This window comes from Ambystoma mexicanum, chromosome 6p (genome assembly GCF_040938575.1).
Source record: "Ambystoma mexicanum isolate Mex_15411 chromosome 6p, UKY_AmexF1_1, whole genome shotgun sequence".
In the NCBI taxonomy this organism is placed as follows: domain Eukaryota; kingdom Metazoa; phylum Chordata; class Amphibia; order Caudata; family Ambystomatidae; genus Ambystoma; species Ambystoma mexicanum.
The window spans coordinates 1,001,016,607-1,001,030,634 of record NC_090935.1 but is presented as its reverse complement, the minus strand read 5'-3'; the positions used below and the strand labels follow the sequence as shown (position 1 = coordinate 1,001,030,634).

Here is a 14,028-nt window from a genome sequence, read left to right as displayed (position 1 = left end):
ATAGATTGCAATTATCTGCCGCAATACCATAGATGTTAAGCCCCAGAGGGGACCTTCGCTCATTTAAACTGGGAGTGCCCTGGAATGTCACCATACTGCTGCAAGGTCACAGATTAATTTGGAAGGAGTACAGAAAAGCCTGATCTTAAAACTGCTGTAAACTGTTAATAAGTTCTGGCAATTGCCACAAGATCAAGTAGAATGCAATTCAAATGTATACGTTTAGGTACCTGGCTAGCTGTGCCGCAATTGAACATGAGTTGTCATACATTTGAGACATGCTAATATTGGGGGTTGATATAACTCCATTGAGTGAGGCCATCATTGAATGAGCTGCACTACACCACAGACATTTACCTTATGCAACAAAGCCCCTTGCCCGTCTCTGGGGGTGCTACAGGGGATGGTCACAGGGGTCGGGTGCCTCCCCCCTGCGGTGTGATGCTGAACTCTGGGATGGTATTTGGGGGATCCCACCATGCTCCAGCTCTGTGGCTGAGGACTGTCAATGGAGGCATTTACTTTGCAAAGCCTGTCCCTTTATGGGATGCCTCAATGTATAACTCTTAAAGTTGCTCTGATACCCAAAATGCTAACATTGCATCTTTTGATCAGCGGGTGGGCAGAGGAACAGAGTAAGAGCCACTTTAGCAGCTGAGGGAATGGCTGTGTCTGTTTTGGCAGTGTATAGTGCAGTGTAAACGCCACTGCAGCCTGGAACTGGTATCGTACAGGAGGGTCATCCTCCTGCAGCAGATCAGCAAATGTCTAATCCAAGAAGGCAGGCGATTGTTGTGAGAGCTAATTTCAAGTACCACTGTGGGCCTGCATTAATACCTAATAGGTTCAATCAAAGATATCTAGTAAATAAAGTATTGTTCAAAATGGGATTATAATAACACCTATTATTATTACTTCAGAAGCTGGATAAGTGTTGGGATGCACAGCGTCCCAGCCAGGCAAAAATGTTTAGGCTGAGAAAAACCTATCAGCAAGTGCCTTAGTGGGAGCAGTTGAATTTTGCTCGGTGGAAGGCATACATATCACTTGTAGTCATTTTGACACAAAATGGATGCATCATATAGCAACACAGAAGGAGCAACAAATGTATTAATGTTGCTCTTGCAGAAGTCATAGATAGGGCAGTGTATCATAGGCTCTGTGGTGAGAAATAGTGCACAAAGCTACTTTTTCAGTGAGGTGCGAGAAGGGAGCTGAAGCAGGTGAAAATCTGAGTCGGAAAGTCATTGTGGTAAACACGAGGTCAGCGGGTAGACATTGCAAAAGTGCCACCATATTCCACTTTAAGGCCTCAATACATGATGAGTATAATGAAGGCCCTGATGTGGAGCTACGGCTCTGTTTCGCTCAGGTCCAAGACAGATCCCTATTCCATCCCCCAAGAGAAAAGCCGAGGTCACAGGCACCCGCACTGCGCAGCTAAACGCCAATTAGATCCAGCTGCAGAGCTTGCAGGCTGTGGGAATGGAATGTTAGATGTGAGGTGGCCAGGCAGGGATGCGCCCTTTGGAGGAAAAATTCTTGAGAACAGGGCACAAGGTTTTGTGATGCCAAAAGTATAGACAAAGATTTAGAGCACTTATGCCGTCGCCCAAGGAGCGTCACCCTATTTGAACTACAAGTAGATGCATAACCAAAGCAAATAAATCCCTGAAATTGAAGCTTAAGAGGGGTGCCCTGGTCATGTCATTACTGGGCACCTGGAGTTTGAAGAAGATTACAGGAGAGCTGTGTCTGGAACATGCCGTGACTAGGAGGCATAGGAGGAGCAGAGGTGATGCCAGTACATTTAGTTCAAGGTGGGGGGGGCAGTTTGTGTGTGTCGCGGCTTCCTGTATAATGAGAAGGCCCATTATTCCATCAAAGCAGACTTGGCCTTACCAGTCTTATTTTAAACGTGCCTGGGACGGAGGGCTGCACATCACGTGACGGTTGAAATGTATTAGTTTATCACTATATCTGTTAGCCAAACATGTACTAGGATTTAATAGTGACAATGTAGTGGGCCACATGCATAGGAGAATGGGCTTGGAGAAGGTGTGGCCAATTGGTCAACGGACTATAGGGGGATATTAGCATGTCATATAGGAGGTAGCCAATGAGGGAGGTGGGATGACTTTGTAATGTCTGAATGTTAATGTGCGGTTTTCCACTATATAACCTGTAACTTTTGGGTTATGACGAGCTCCGTGTCAGATGGGTCCTACGGGAACCCTCTGAGACTTTTACATGTAAGAAACTTTATTTACTTTTGCAAAGTGATGCATGGGTAATTTGCCCTTTTTGGATTCTTTTTGTTGTACGGGTTATCCAGGAATGCAATGTTAAAACAATAATAATAATATTCAAGTAATCCCGATTACTAGTATGTTATTGTCCTCAGTGTGGGTTTTAGGAGTTACCGGTGGAGGCTCAGAGACTGCGCGGAGAGTAGTTTGTGGCAGCGAGGAGAAAAGGGTTGGAAGGGCTTTCGAGATAGAAGGCTAGTAGGATGAAGGCATAAGAAGGGAAACCGAGAATTAGGAGGAATGTTGTTGGTAAAGCTAAAGAGGTGGATGGCAGGAATTATGAGGAGAAAGTTGCAAGGAGTTCTGAGGAAGCAATTGAAAGGGGTTGTGGGGATGGTGATGAAGTGAACATCAGGAGAATAGGTTGGTAGGCATTGTGAGGAGGGAGGTGAAGAAACTCTGGAAGAGGAGTTTGGTAGGTGTTGTGAAGAATTTGCGAAAGTGTGAGGAGGAAGCTGGAAGGAGAAGGTGGAGAGACCATTCAGGGGGTCATTTTCATCATGGCATTTCATTAAAGAGATGCATTAAAAAAAGTGAGGTGTAATGCTTTTGTGCCGCAATTGAATGCTCTGTCCCATGTTCGTGCTGTTCTCCGGCGTAGGAGGGGAGAAACCCAGAGTTTGCACCTCTACTTTACTTTCCTTCTCTGTCTTGGAAGAGCACTCGGGTTTACATCTGCATCAGATCTTCATGCACGTGTAAAACCAGAAGATTTCAATGGAATACTCCTCACATTTACAACTGTTAAATAGCAAGAGAAATCCATTGGAATCCATTCTAAAATTCCACCTGCAAATCATAAGTTGCAGGTAGCAGATTGTCTCACAAAGTGGAGAGTGAAGAGCAAAGGCGATGTTTGCCTTAATGTGCTCTTCATGATTACATCTACCTTTGTGAGCGTTGAAAGTTGCATGCATGGCACCCCAACAGCATCATTATAAATGCTGCAGCTCAGCTGGCTCACGGCGCCTCAAACAGTACCATTAAACACATACTACCGTGATGCTGCTCCCATGCATATGACAACCCTTCTAAGGAAACCCTTCTCACACTCCACAATACTGTGCCTTATATTCCCCCAGAAGTGAAAGAGTTGTCCCCGGGCCATTCCATACTTCTATACTTGCTGAACCCAACAATACGAGGCAGGATGTTCCTGGCAGTATTGTGTAACCATATCCAGCACATCGTCATGCTGATATACTAAAAAAACGAGACGTATTCATGTTTCCAATGCTTTTTTTCCTCCATAAAATTGTATTTTTGTGATTTGCATCAACGAGTGATATGTGCCGTCTCTTGCCATTGATATACATTTTTTATTTATTTATTGCGTTTTGGTTCATTACACAACTTGCCTCCACTTTTCTAACCTTGTAATAAATGCCAACGTCCTCGTCTTTTCCATCTCGGACTTTTCGTGCCCACTTCTTACACATTAACTAATGAGCGCGCTCCTGTTTTGCTTTGTCAATTTTTTAAACATTATTGTTCCTCGTTTCCTGTACTCCTCGCACGTCACGAACTAATTTTCCAAAGTTTCTATTTCCCAGCGACAGTAGTCACAGTTCCTATCAACATGCCATTCGTTCTGGACTAAACTGGCATTTAGGGGGTCTGACCAATGCTTCCTCCCTCCCCCCAGCGAGGCGCCCATGCCAACCCGTTTGCCCTGTCGCCTCCCATGCTGTGCGTGACTCGCGCGCTCTTCCTCGCGGCTGCTCCTGGTTTGCTGGCCTGACCTGCCAATCTCCGGTATGGGCTTCACAGGCCCCGCCCCCTCCGAACGCCCTGTCTGCAGCGGCTGCAGGAGGAGCAAAGGCAGGTCAATGACTGGGGCGTGCAGCTGCAGACGGCACAGAGCTGACTGTGCAGCCCTGGGAGGCGCGGCGCTGCAGGGGAGCGGGCGGCTAGACGTGATTCCTGCTGCAACCAGGGACCCTGCATGGACGCACCCTGACAGCCGCCCTGCACATGGCAACCAGCGCAACGCCTCCAGGGTGGACAAACTTGCGGGAGCAGGGCGAACGGTATTCTGAAAGCAGACCTCCAGCAGGGTAAGCGTGCAGGGAACTGCAAAACGCGCGTGCTGCTGCATTCCCTGTTGCATTGAGCACGGACTGTGCATGTTTAATGGAGAAGGCACAGACGTTGGATTATGTCTAGGAGAAAGTGGGATGTATTGCAATTACAGAGTTCCGTGCATCGTCTCTGTTTTGTTCATAGTGGCAGAAGGGACATACATGGGAAGGTATGTGACACCGCTCTATGCAAGGTATGCATGCGTAGGCATGCTCGGGCTAGGTTCGTTGCAAACTGTCAGCGCCGAAGTTTGCACATGAGAGCTACTTAATGATGTTGAAGCTCACGCCTCGGCGTGTGTGGTATGAACTGTTTATTTCTGTACATTCGCACGCATGGAAGTTGTCAGCGCTCTTGTTGATTTTGACCTTTTTAATGGGACTACAGGTACCAGAATTCTAAGCCTAACATAGGACTGGGTGAGTGGCTGCAGTTGACATGCGCTTCTTGACATCGCTGTACACGTATACACCAAGGCAAGCCTATGCTGTTAAAAAGAAAAAAACGTCTGTCTGTTGCTGTGTTGCCTGGAGCTTAATGCGTTCTGGGGGAGGTGGGCTACTGGAATGTCTTTTGGGAAGCCCAGTCTTGAACTTCCCACTGGCGGGGTGAGGGGTGGTGATTGGGGGGAGCTGTGTGATGCCTGGGGGTGAGAGTGCGTCTGTCTGGCTGTGCTCGCCGGGTCTGTCTGGGGCTGGCTGTGTCCGTGAACTTTTATGAGGCTTCAGTTCAACGCCATCCAGCGCAGACAGAACCCCTTCCCAGGCTTTACAGCCCATCTGTTAAAACACTGCGCGCTCACTGGAGGCAGTGATAAAACACGCCGGTGGGGGAGGAGGGGGGGGGAGTGCAGCTGCACACAGCGCCGCAGCCCACCACAGCCGGACGGCAGACCTGCAGAACACCCACCGCTGCCGGGGCCACATTGCCCTGTGCGTGGGGCTCTGGGGGAGGGGCAGTGTTCACCCATGTGCATGCCAGTGGGGGCGGAGGGCACTTGCCACGCAGGCTCTGCCAGGCTTGGCGTGCTGTATTTTTGACAGTTCGCCAAAGGGGAAACGGGAATATGCATGCATACTTGTCAATAAGGCACAACGAGCGTGTGCGTGGCGCGCCCTGCCTTGGTTTTTACTGTTAGTAAAAACATTTTTTTTTTAAAAAACGGGGCTAGAACTCGCTCGTCCCACGCAAACACGTATTCCCTGTCCCCCTGTCAGGGCGTTGGACGAGCATTTCCGCCTGCACTAGTTGCCCGGTGGCAGATACCGTACTGCACAGTGTATGCGCGCCCCTTAATTAGTACATCCACGGAAAGGAAGCCGCATTCTGATTGGTAGTTTATTAGTTGTAATGAGCTGCAGACACAGACTTATTGGCAGCTTTTTTAAAAATTATGTTTCAAATTGTATGGCGTTTTAGCCCATACAATGGTGAGGATTTTCCCCATCCAGTGAACGGGGAGGGCGTCGGGGAAATGTTTCAGTTGAAAGGGGCTGGGATCCTCAGTGGGGGGGGGGTTGCGGGGGGAGTAGCAACTGCCTCTATGTTGCCAGTCAGAAGTCGTATAACTCGGCAATATATGTCTTTCTGTATTGCTTTCGTTCTGGGGCTTTAAATGCGCGCTTTCCAGTGTTGGCTGGACCCCTTCGGGCCTTCACTTCCCTCATGGTATACAGAACTGTTACCCCCTTGTTGCCTTTTAACACCGGTTCCTCCACATCACCCACTTGCTGACAAAGAAGGATGTATAGCTTTTCAGTGGGCATTTAGTGTTTCAGCTCCCTTCTGGCTGGCCCTCTAGTGATAATCGGCGGCTGTATTTCTTTGTCTCCATTATAATGTATGCATACCACAGACTGTTTTCTGGTATAAGCAGGGCGGGTGGGCAAACACCAGGTTGACGTGGGCCGCACACGTCTCCAGCCAGGCCTAGCTACATGTTTAATGAGTATGACAGAATTATTCCTGCCAACATTTATCGGACATATTTTAACATCATTATGCAGATTTGCAGTGTATTTGACTCTACTGCTGTTGGTCGTCGAAGTGGGGGCGTTTTACAATGCAATTCAAATGTAAGCTAGCTGTTTATTCTGTCTGTCTAGAGAGATCGCGTTTTCTTCCAATTCATGTGAGGTAAAGTGGGTTTGTACCGCGTCCTTCTGCCAATTTTGGCCTGGATGCCTAGCCCACGTTTTGGTCACTTAATTCATTGCACGTAATGTTATTTAAATCACGTTATTACTTGGTGAGTTACCTGCGTCTTGTGCCCGCTTCTGGGTAATGGAACTGGTGTCAAAGATGTATTGTAAGAAGAACATGGTAGGCCATGGGCTGGAACAACACAGAGCCCAGGCAACTCCTAGATCGGTTGCCGCTGTCACCCACAAGCAGCCAACGCTTCACTAGACTGGGGCGGCATGGGAGACTGATTGGCAGTTTCTTCACGGAGCTCACACATTTAAGTCTCACATGCTGTTCAATATATGTCTTGCAATATATTAGGGTGAGTATTGTGACAAATGAAAAGAGCAGAGAGCCCAAGTTGCATTACTCCTTCAACGGGGGATTCTTGCTGAATCACTATCACAGACATGTTTCAAATACATAGATGGCAACTGTTCAAAGTGGGCTCGAGGGTCAGTTGTGTGTTGCCCGCACTCCCATGTCCTGCTCTCCAAACATTTGCATAATCTACACTGCTCCACCCACCTCATCAAAAGGACTCAATGCACTGTGAACCCACCAGATTGAGGACAATTGCATATACATTGCAGCCTGCAATAAATGTATAAGCCGGGAAATGATATTCTTATTGCAGCTTAGTTGTGACATCACAACTGGCCAGTAATGAGAAAATGACAACACAACTGCTTATTAGGCATCAGTTGTGACTTCATAATACCTGCTGCTTGAGCCAGCAAAGTTCAGAATTCCAGCTGTCACTGCAGCAGTTAATTAAAGCCGTTACAAGCTTTTCAAATTCCTTGCTTGTTTGTTTTCTGTGACAGTTTACAGCGATGAATCGCCAAGAAACTGTTTATGGTAGCATGTTTAATTTGTGCACTGTTGAAGTTTAACACGTGTGCAAGAAGCTGCATGTTACTACTCATCTTAAAGTACAAAATGAAAGTTTTTCACGCACTTAATTAAAATATTTGAACTATTTTCTGCAACACATCCAAAGCTGCATATTAGATTTTTTGAAATCCAAACAAATTGTACATTGATTATATGGATCAGCAAATGGAAGAGCTCTTACATTAGATTAAGCAAGAGGCCAGATATAATGCATACACACACACACACATTCATCCCCTTTAATAAGTAATAAAATACCTACTATCCTAAGTAAAAAGGATATTGCAAGTCACGTCCGAGTTCTGTGGCCTTATAAAAGAACAAGTCCGAACTGCTTGGTGAATTTCAATATCCTTATAACGTACGGGTAGGGGGTACTTTATCCCATATATAATTGGAAACAAGCACAACTTACGTCCATTTACCTTTTTGTAATAGTGTAGGTAAGTGTATTGGCCAAAATAAAGGTGACGGTTCCTTAGTTGAGTGATTTGTGATTAGTTTGACGGACAAGCATTGTTTTCTTATTTGCATCACTCAATGGAAGTGTGCACTGCATTGTACTTTTGAGTTTCACTTTCATAGGCATTCCGAGGTTGGGAAATTGCCCTGGAGTGCCTTTTTATCCTGGGCAAAACTATTCTGAGGATGTGCATTCACGATCAGTGTGACCTTATTCACAAATTAAAACCTCAGTAATTAATATATGTACTGATGGAGCAAACACTATTATCTGGGCTCACAATTAACCCAGTGGTGAACACTTGTACATCTGTCTCCCCAGTGCATTATTCATTTTCAGCAATGAGCATTGTTTCAACCCAGCCCCACAAATAACGTTTGTGTCTGACTTCAAGGCACTTAAAGCACCTTTTTTTTTTAAATTGTTTAGATGAGACAGTAAAGGCTATACTTTTTTTTTAGTTTTCTGGGACGAGAAACCTGCAAACTTTACAAAGTCAAGGAGGTCAGTGCTCTGTGACTTTGGCAAAAGGCACCAGTGACCGCATTGTACCAGATGAAAGGGTCTCTTTGCATCTAAAATGATCATCATCGTAGGAGCATTCTTATGTTCCCCAAATGCTCTTTGCTTGAATTCAAATCGCCAGGCTTGGGTTCCTTGGCGAGATAGGGTGCTGCATGACATGTGCTTAGGCCCGCCTACATACCCACCTGCTTACACCCTTTTCTCCCCCACAAGGAGGGGTGGGTTCCCTGAGTACATTTGTTCCATTTCCAGCACTGAAGTAGTTTTAATTAACCTTCTGAAAATCGGCTTGGGCGGCACGTTAGACTTCCCACAGATGACACAACCTGTATTATATGGGCACACAGTCCCAATGTAACTTTTTTGAAATTGTGTACCAATCCTTGCACACAATGCATTCATGTGTTCTTTATTTGAAACAGCACGGATTTCATGATCTACCTTGATGTTCATTGCATCCTTTTAAATCCTCCAGTATAGTACTTACACATCGTTGTGCTTTCTCTGAAAAAACTGGATGTATTATATACCTTCATACATCTTTGACTCTCTTTTTCTTTGAGCTGTTTGTCCACCCTGGTACAGGGGAGCACATGAGTGCTTTTCAGAAGTAACAAAAACCCCAACACACACACCATATGTACACTGCTATCCCCTTGTTGTTGACCGGGTTGCCCTCTCGGTCCTTTCTTTCCACTGTAACGATATAATGGGAGACCACCATGTCGAGTTGCCCACCCCGACCCCCAATTAAGATGTCGCGCAGCACATCGATTCATTTTGTTCAGCTAGCCCGGTCTGACTCCTATAGAGCCATGTAGATGCCTGCCCCTGTGCCAACAATACGCCAAGAGCCAGGCCAGGGTACAGAAGAATATGTATTTATTTAATTTATAGGTTCAATTAATCTTTTCACTAAATGGTTACACACACCACTTTTTCTGTGGCACAAAACAAAGCTTCAAAACAAAACACACGTTTTCTTTGAAAGACTTTTGAGAACACTTTTTTGATTGATAGAACCCTTCTTCCTTCTTCACCCCACAGCAATACAAGATGGGGTCACTTACTCTCAGGAGAGATTGTGCATTCTTCAATTAGAAATGAAACTTGGTTTCATTTAACCCAGCACTTCTCTACCCAGCACCAAAAACCCAGGCTTCAGTAATATTCAGCACCCCTCTGTTTAAAGGAAAGGTCTAGGGACTGGTGACTTAGGAATTTCGTTTTTGAACAGGGACACACCTTTTCTTTAGAGAAGTCTGGGGTTGACGGGAAAAATAGATGTACCCAGTTACTTTAAGTGAATATCACTTAACTTCCCAATAGGAAAGAGGGCAGTGGTTTTTAATTCCCTCAGCTGCCCCTATCTATGTGGGAGTTAATTTATTATTCAGTAAAATATGCTAATATGCACAGGTGCCCCCCCCGCCCATTATTAAGGGAAAATATTAGGGTAGGCAGACCCACGCGCCCTCAGTGCGTTAAGTGGGAATGGAAATCGACAGGGGCTCTCGTTAGGGTATGTGGCCTAAGGACACACCCCTTAATGAGAGCACCCCTCAATAAAGGGTGTGGGGACGTGTGGTAAAAGAGGTGGAGCTGGGGCACACCGGCATTATTACCTTTGATGCGCCCAGCCCCTCCTTTTAAACAAAAGAAGGGGCTTGTCACACCAAAAGTTGTGACACGAGTGTGCCCCAGCTCGCAGGCAGCCCTTTAATTCAAGGAGTCGGCTGTAACTACGGCCTTCTTGAATGAAAGGTGTTCGTGCTGCTGGTGTCTGTGTACTTGAAACAGGCGGAGGGCTGGAGGGCCCAGTCTCTACCTTTGTTTCCGAGTAACTAGTCATCACCCAGCATGTAGCATGCCGGGTGATGACTAGTTACTCAGAAACAAAAGGAGAGCTGGGCAGTCCTGCCCTCCTCCTGTTTCGAGTACATAGACATCAGGCAGCTCGCACTGCATGGTTACACCTGCTGCTTGCAGGTGTCAGTACTGCGGTTTGGAAAAAAGAAAAGGCAATGCCTTTTTTTTCCTAATGCAAAGTGCTGACACCTGCACCTAACAGGTGTAACTGTGTAGCCTCTACACGGGCTGCTTGAGGTGTCAGCTGGCTGGGGCTAGTTGGGAGTGGGCACCGGCTTGGGAGCCCATTCTGGAGACTGCCGGGGCTGGGCACCGGCTGGCTCGGCCCACTTAAAGACCTGCCCGTCCCCTCCCTACACACTTGGTTTCATTTGGATTAATCTACTTACATTGGAGTCTTGGTTTTTGGATCTCAGGAAAAGACACCAGCGTTTCAGGACCCTCTCTTGAGAAGCACAGAAATCTGGTCAGGGACTTCAGTTAAAGATAGCCACCAGCATGCATCCCTCTGTTCCTGCTCTCCAAGCAAAAATTCCAGCTTTTTTTTTTGTCTTTCTCCATTCAAGGTTAAATCTCCATTCAGCGTTCAATAGTTGCACCCAGATATTTAGGCAGCTATCCTGGCAAGGTTAAATTCTGCCACCTTCCTTCAGTATTTTACCCAGATGATGTTAGGGCAAGGCCTTCAATATTTGTGCAGCCACATTTTAACCCCACCCCGAAATATTGAGATCAGGAGGTATTAACTTATTAGCACTGAATTTTTATTGCACCTTTATGGTCCTCTCCTCCAAGGTTCAAACCCCTCTACCGGTAGGCCCTTGGAGTTCTATGATTGAAGTGATGCGAAAGATGGATACACCCACTTGCATGACATTTTTTTACACATGTAATTTTACACTGAAAAAGTTCTAAGTGACAACTTTCTTCGTTTTACACATAAACATAATAACATAGATATTTTTATACTCCTCTACTCCTGCCATACTCATGAAAAGGATTCCAGTTTTGGCAGGATGTTGCACGTGCAAACTGTCTGTTTTATTAGCCATTTAGGCAAAAATTATAATAGTTAGGAATGTGAAATGGTCTACCCCGATATCTAATTTAATAAGCCACTAGCTCGCCAATTACGGATTCAGAACATTTCCGAGGAAAGCTAGAAACACATTTAAAAAAAAAAAATGTTATTTTAACTTGTGGCAGAGTCATACAGCGTGAAGCATCAACATAGTTCAAATACAAAGGTCATAAGTATTTCTACATACAGCACAAGCAATAACAAAATGTCAGTGATATTTGTATCCAAAAGGGCGTCTAGCCAAATGTCTGAGGTCGTTGAGTGTTTATGACTCGTTATGAACAGTAAGCTCTGTTAGGGCTTCTTTTCCAGTGAACGCACAGAAAGGTGCCCAGATATCCTTTTGTCTTGAGATTGCCACTATGGTTGCGTATTCTTCTTCGTTTTCGTTAACCCGTGCCATTTCAGTAAGCCATTGCTTCAGTGTGGGCGCTTCTGTGGCTTTCCATTTGAGGTAGACACAGTCCTTTGCGATTATGCATTCCATGTTAAACAGTCTTCAGGTCTTTACATTGGTCTTTCCAATGTCTCCTAGCAAGTATTTTAGTGGATGGAGTGCTGGTGTTATAGTCAACATTTCGCATAGTGCTTGTGCAACGTTTTTCCAGAAGTCAGCAATCTGAGGGCAGTGCCAGAACATATGTATTGTGTCTGCTTCTTTGTTTTTTGCATTTCAGACAGGTCTGTATTTCTTGTGGTTTAAATTTTGTTATGTGCTTGGTGGTGTAGTGTAGTTTATTGAGGACTTTATATTGCATCAGTCTCAATCGGGCATTGAGTGATACCTCCTTAGTCAATGCACACATCCTTTTTTTTTTTAGGGCGCTGTTGCGTGGCGCGCAAGATGGCCGCTGCCTGAGAGGGCTCAGTTGGAGGCCAGAATACTTGGTGGAATATCCTGTCTGATGCAGTGGTTACATCCGGGAACCCGATGTGATAACGTGGGGGAATACCTGCTGATTCTGGAGGTGCAGCCCTGGCCCCGTGAGAGTCATCAGAGTTTTATTCATCAAGTCCTTGGCGCGTGCCTGCCGGGGTGAAGCGGGAAGCCCAACCCCCAACGTCCTCTTTGGGCCTGGGACTGCGCTGCGCCGGAAGGGCTTGAGCAGGGTGCTCTCGTGTCCTGCTGTCCCCCCTCATGGACCCCTGGGGCTCGGCCGCGTTCGGAGCTGGGGACCGCACCGCCTGCCATCTGCTGTATTGGCCAGGGCTCGGTGGTGTGTGGCCACGGGCGGAGGTGCTCTCTGCGAGCTATGTGGCTGCGGCGTTGGTGTGGCGGCGGGCTCAGCCGGGGCTTCTGCTGCATGGTCCCTGCTGCCTCCGGGCGGCGGAGTGGGGAGGAGCATTTGGCCATGGACTGGCCTCACCGCCGGGATCCAGGTCTCTGCCTGTCACTGGTCCTTCAGTCTCTGCGCTCACCACGCCTGGTAGACTTTGCATACGTCAGATCTGGAGGCCTGGTGACAAGGTAGGACGTGCCCGTGGGCAGGGAGTGGGCAATTCCGACAGCAGCTTTTGGACTTGGACACTATAGTTTGTCACTACTACCACCCCCAATTTGCTATTGGAAGGAGGGCTCTTAGCACGGGGCCGGTCACAGAACTGTTATACCCATAGACTGGGCCATCTCCCTCCCAGGCATTTGCACAAACTGGTGTGCCGCCATGTTAGTAGTCCCGGACATTTGAGAACTTTGTGACCTTGCGTGCTAGATATCGGAGCCACATCTTCTGGGAAAATTCACATTGGGACCTTCAGAGCCTGAGGCACAGCCGGCAGTGCCCCTCCCGGGTCTCCCCAGGGGGGGGGGGGGTACAGGAAAAAAAAATTGCAAGTCCTACATGACTCATAACTTGGCTATTAGCATACACAATTTCTACACATTACGTTTGGCCAATTTGCATTGCCCTTGGTGCGACTCGATATTGTAGCCCTAAACCAGACACTTTTAGCGCTGAAGAGCAGCACGGACAATTTAGGGGCGAAAATTGATGCCCTCTACTGTAAAGTGGATATTTCTGCAGTCCAGATAGACCAGTTGTGTGTCAGAATGACTGAAGCGGAGCACAGGATTTTGGAGGGCGAGGATAAAATTGGCGTGCTGCAGCGCAAAGTCTCCTCTGTGAAACAGGTTGTGCAAAAAGTCATGGCCAAGAATGAGGATTTGGAGGGAAGGTCTCAAAGAAATAATGTAAGGATTACGGGGGTTCCAGAGACCACCCCTATAGATAATGTGGGAAAATGTGTCGAAAAACTTCTGTTGGAGGTCCTGTATAATCCTACGGTCACAAACCTATTTATGGTAGAGTGAGCTCATCATTCTTTGGCTGTCAGGCCCCACCAGGGGCCCCTGAAAGGGCTATCATCCCTTGCATATTTAATTACCGGGATCGTGATATATTGCTCAAGGCGGCGAGGGGGAAGGGGTCTCTGAGATGGGGGTCAGCGACGATTCGTCTGTTCACCGATTTCAGTCAACAAGTTCATGAACAGAGAAAAACATTTCAAAGTGCCAAGACGGTTCTGTGGAAAAAGGGGGTCAAGTATGCAATGTTATACCCAGCAAAACATCCATGAATGTAAGACAATGTTTTTACCTCCCCGGAGGCGGCGGAACG

General features: G+C 46.8%; 1 protein-coding gene across 4 annotated transcripts in view; it reads left to right on the top strand.

Annotated features, from left to right (window-relative positions):
• Positions 1-14,028, top strand: part of MARCHF3 (membrane associated ring-CH-type finger 3) — a 574,560-nt gene that overhangs the window by 138,663 nt on the left and 421,869 nt on the right. For 2 of the 4 annotated variants that reach the window (XM_069625603.1, XM_069625605.1), the window contains exon 1: positions 4,110-4,366. The exons of 1 other annotated variant lie outside the window; for it this stretch is intronic. The gene's annotated coding sequence lies outside the window, so the exon portion shown is untranslated. Of the gene's footprint in view, positions 1-4,108; positions 4,367-14,028 lie in introns of those variants that run through there. One more of the 4 variants, XM_069625608.1, reaches the window with a different exon arrangement.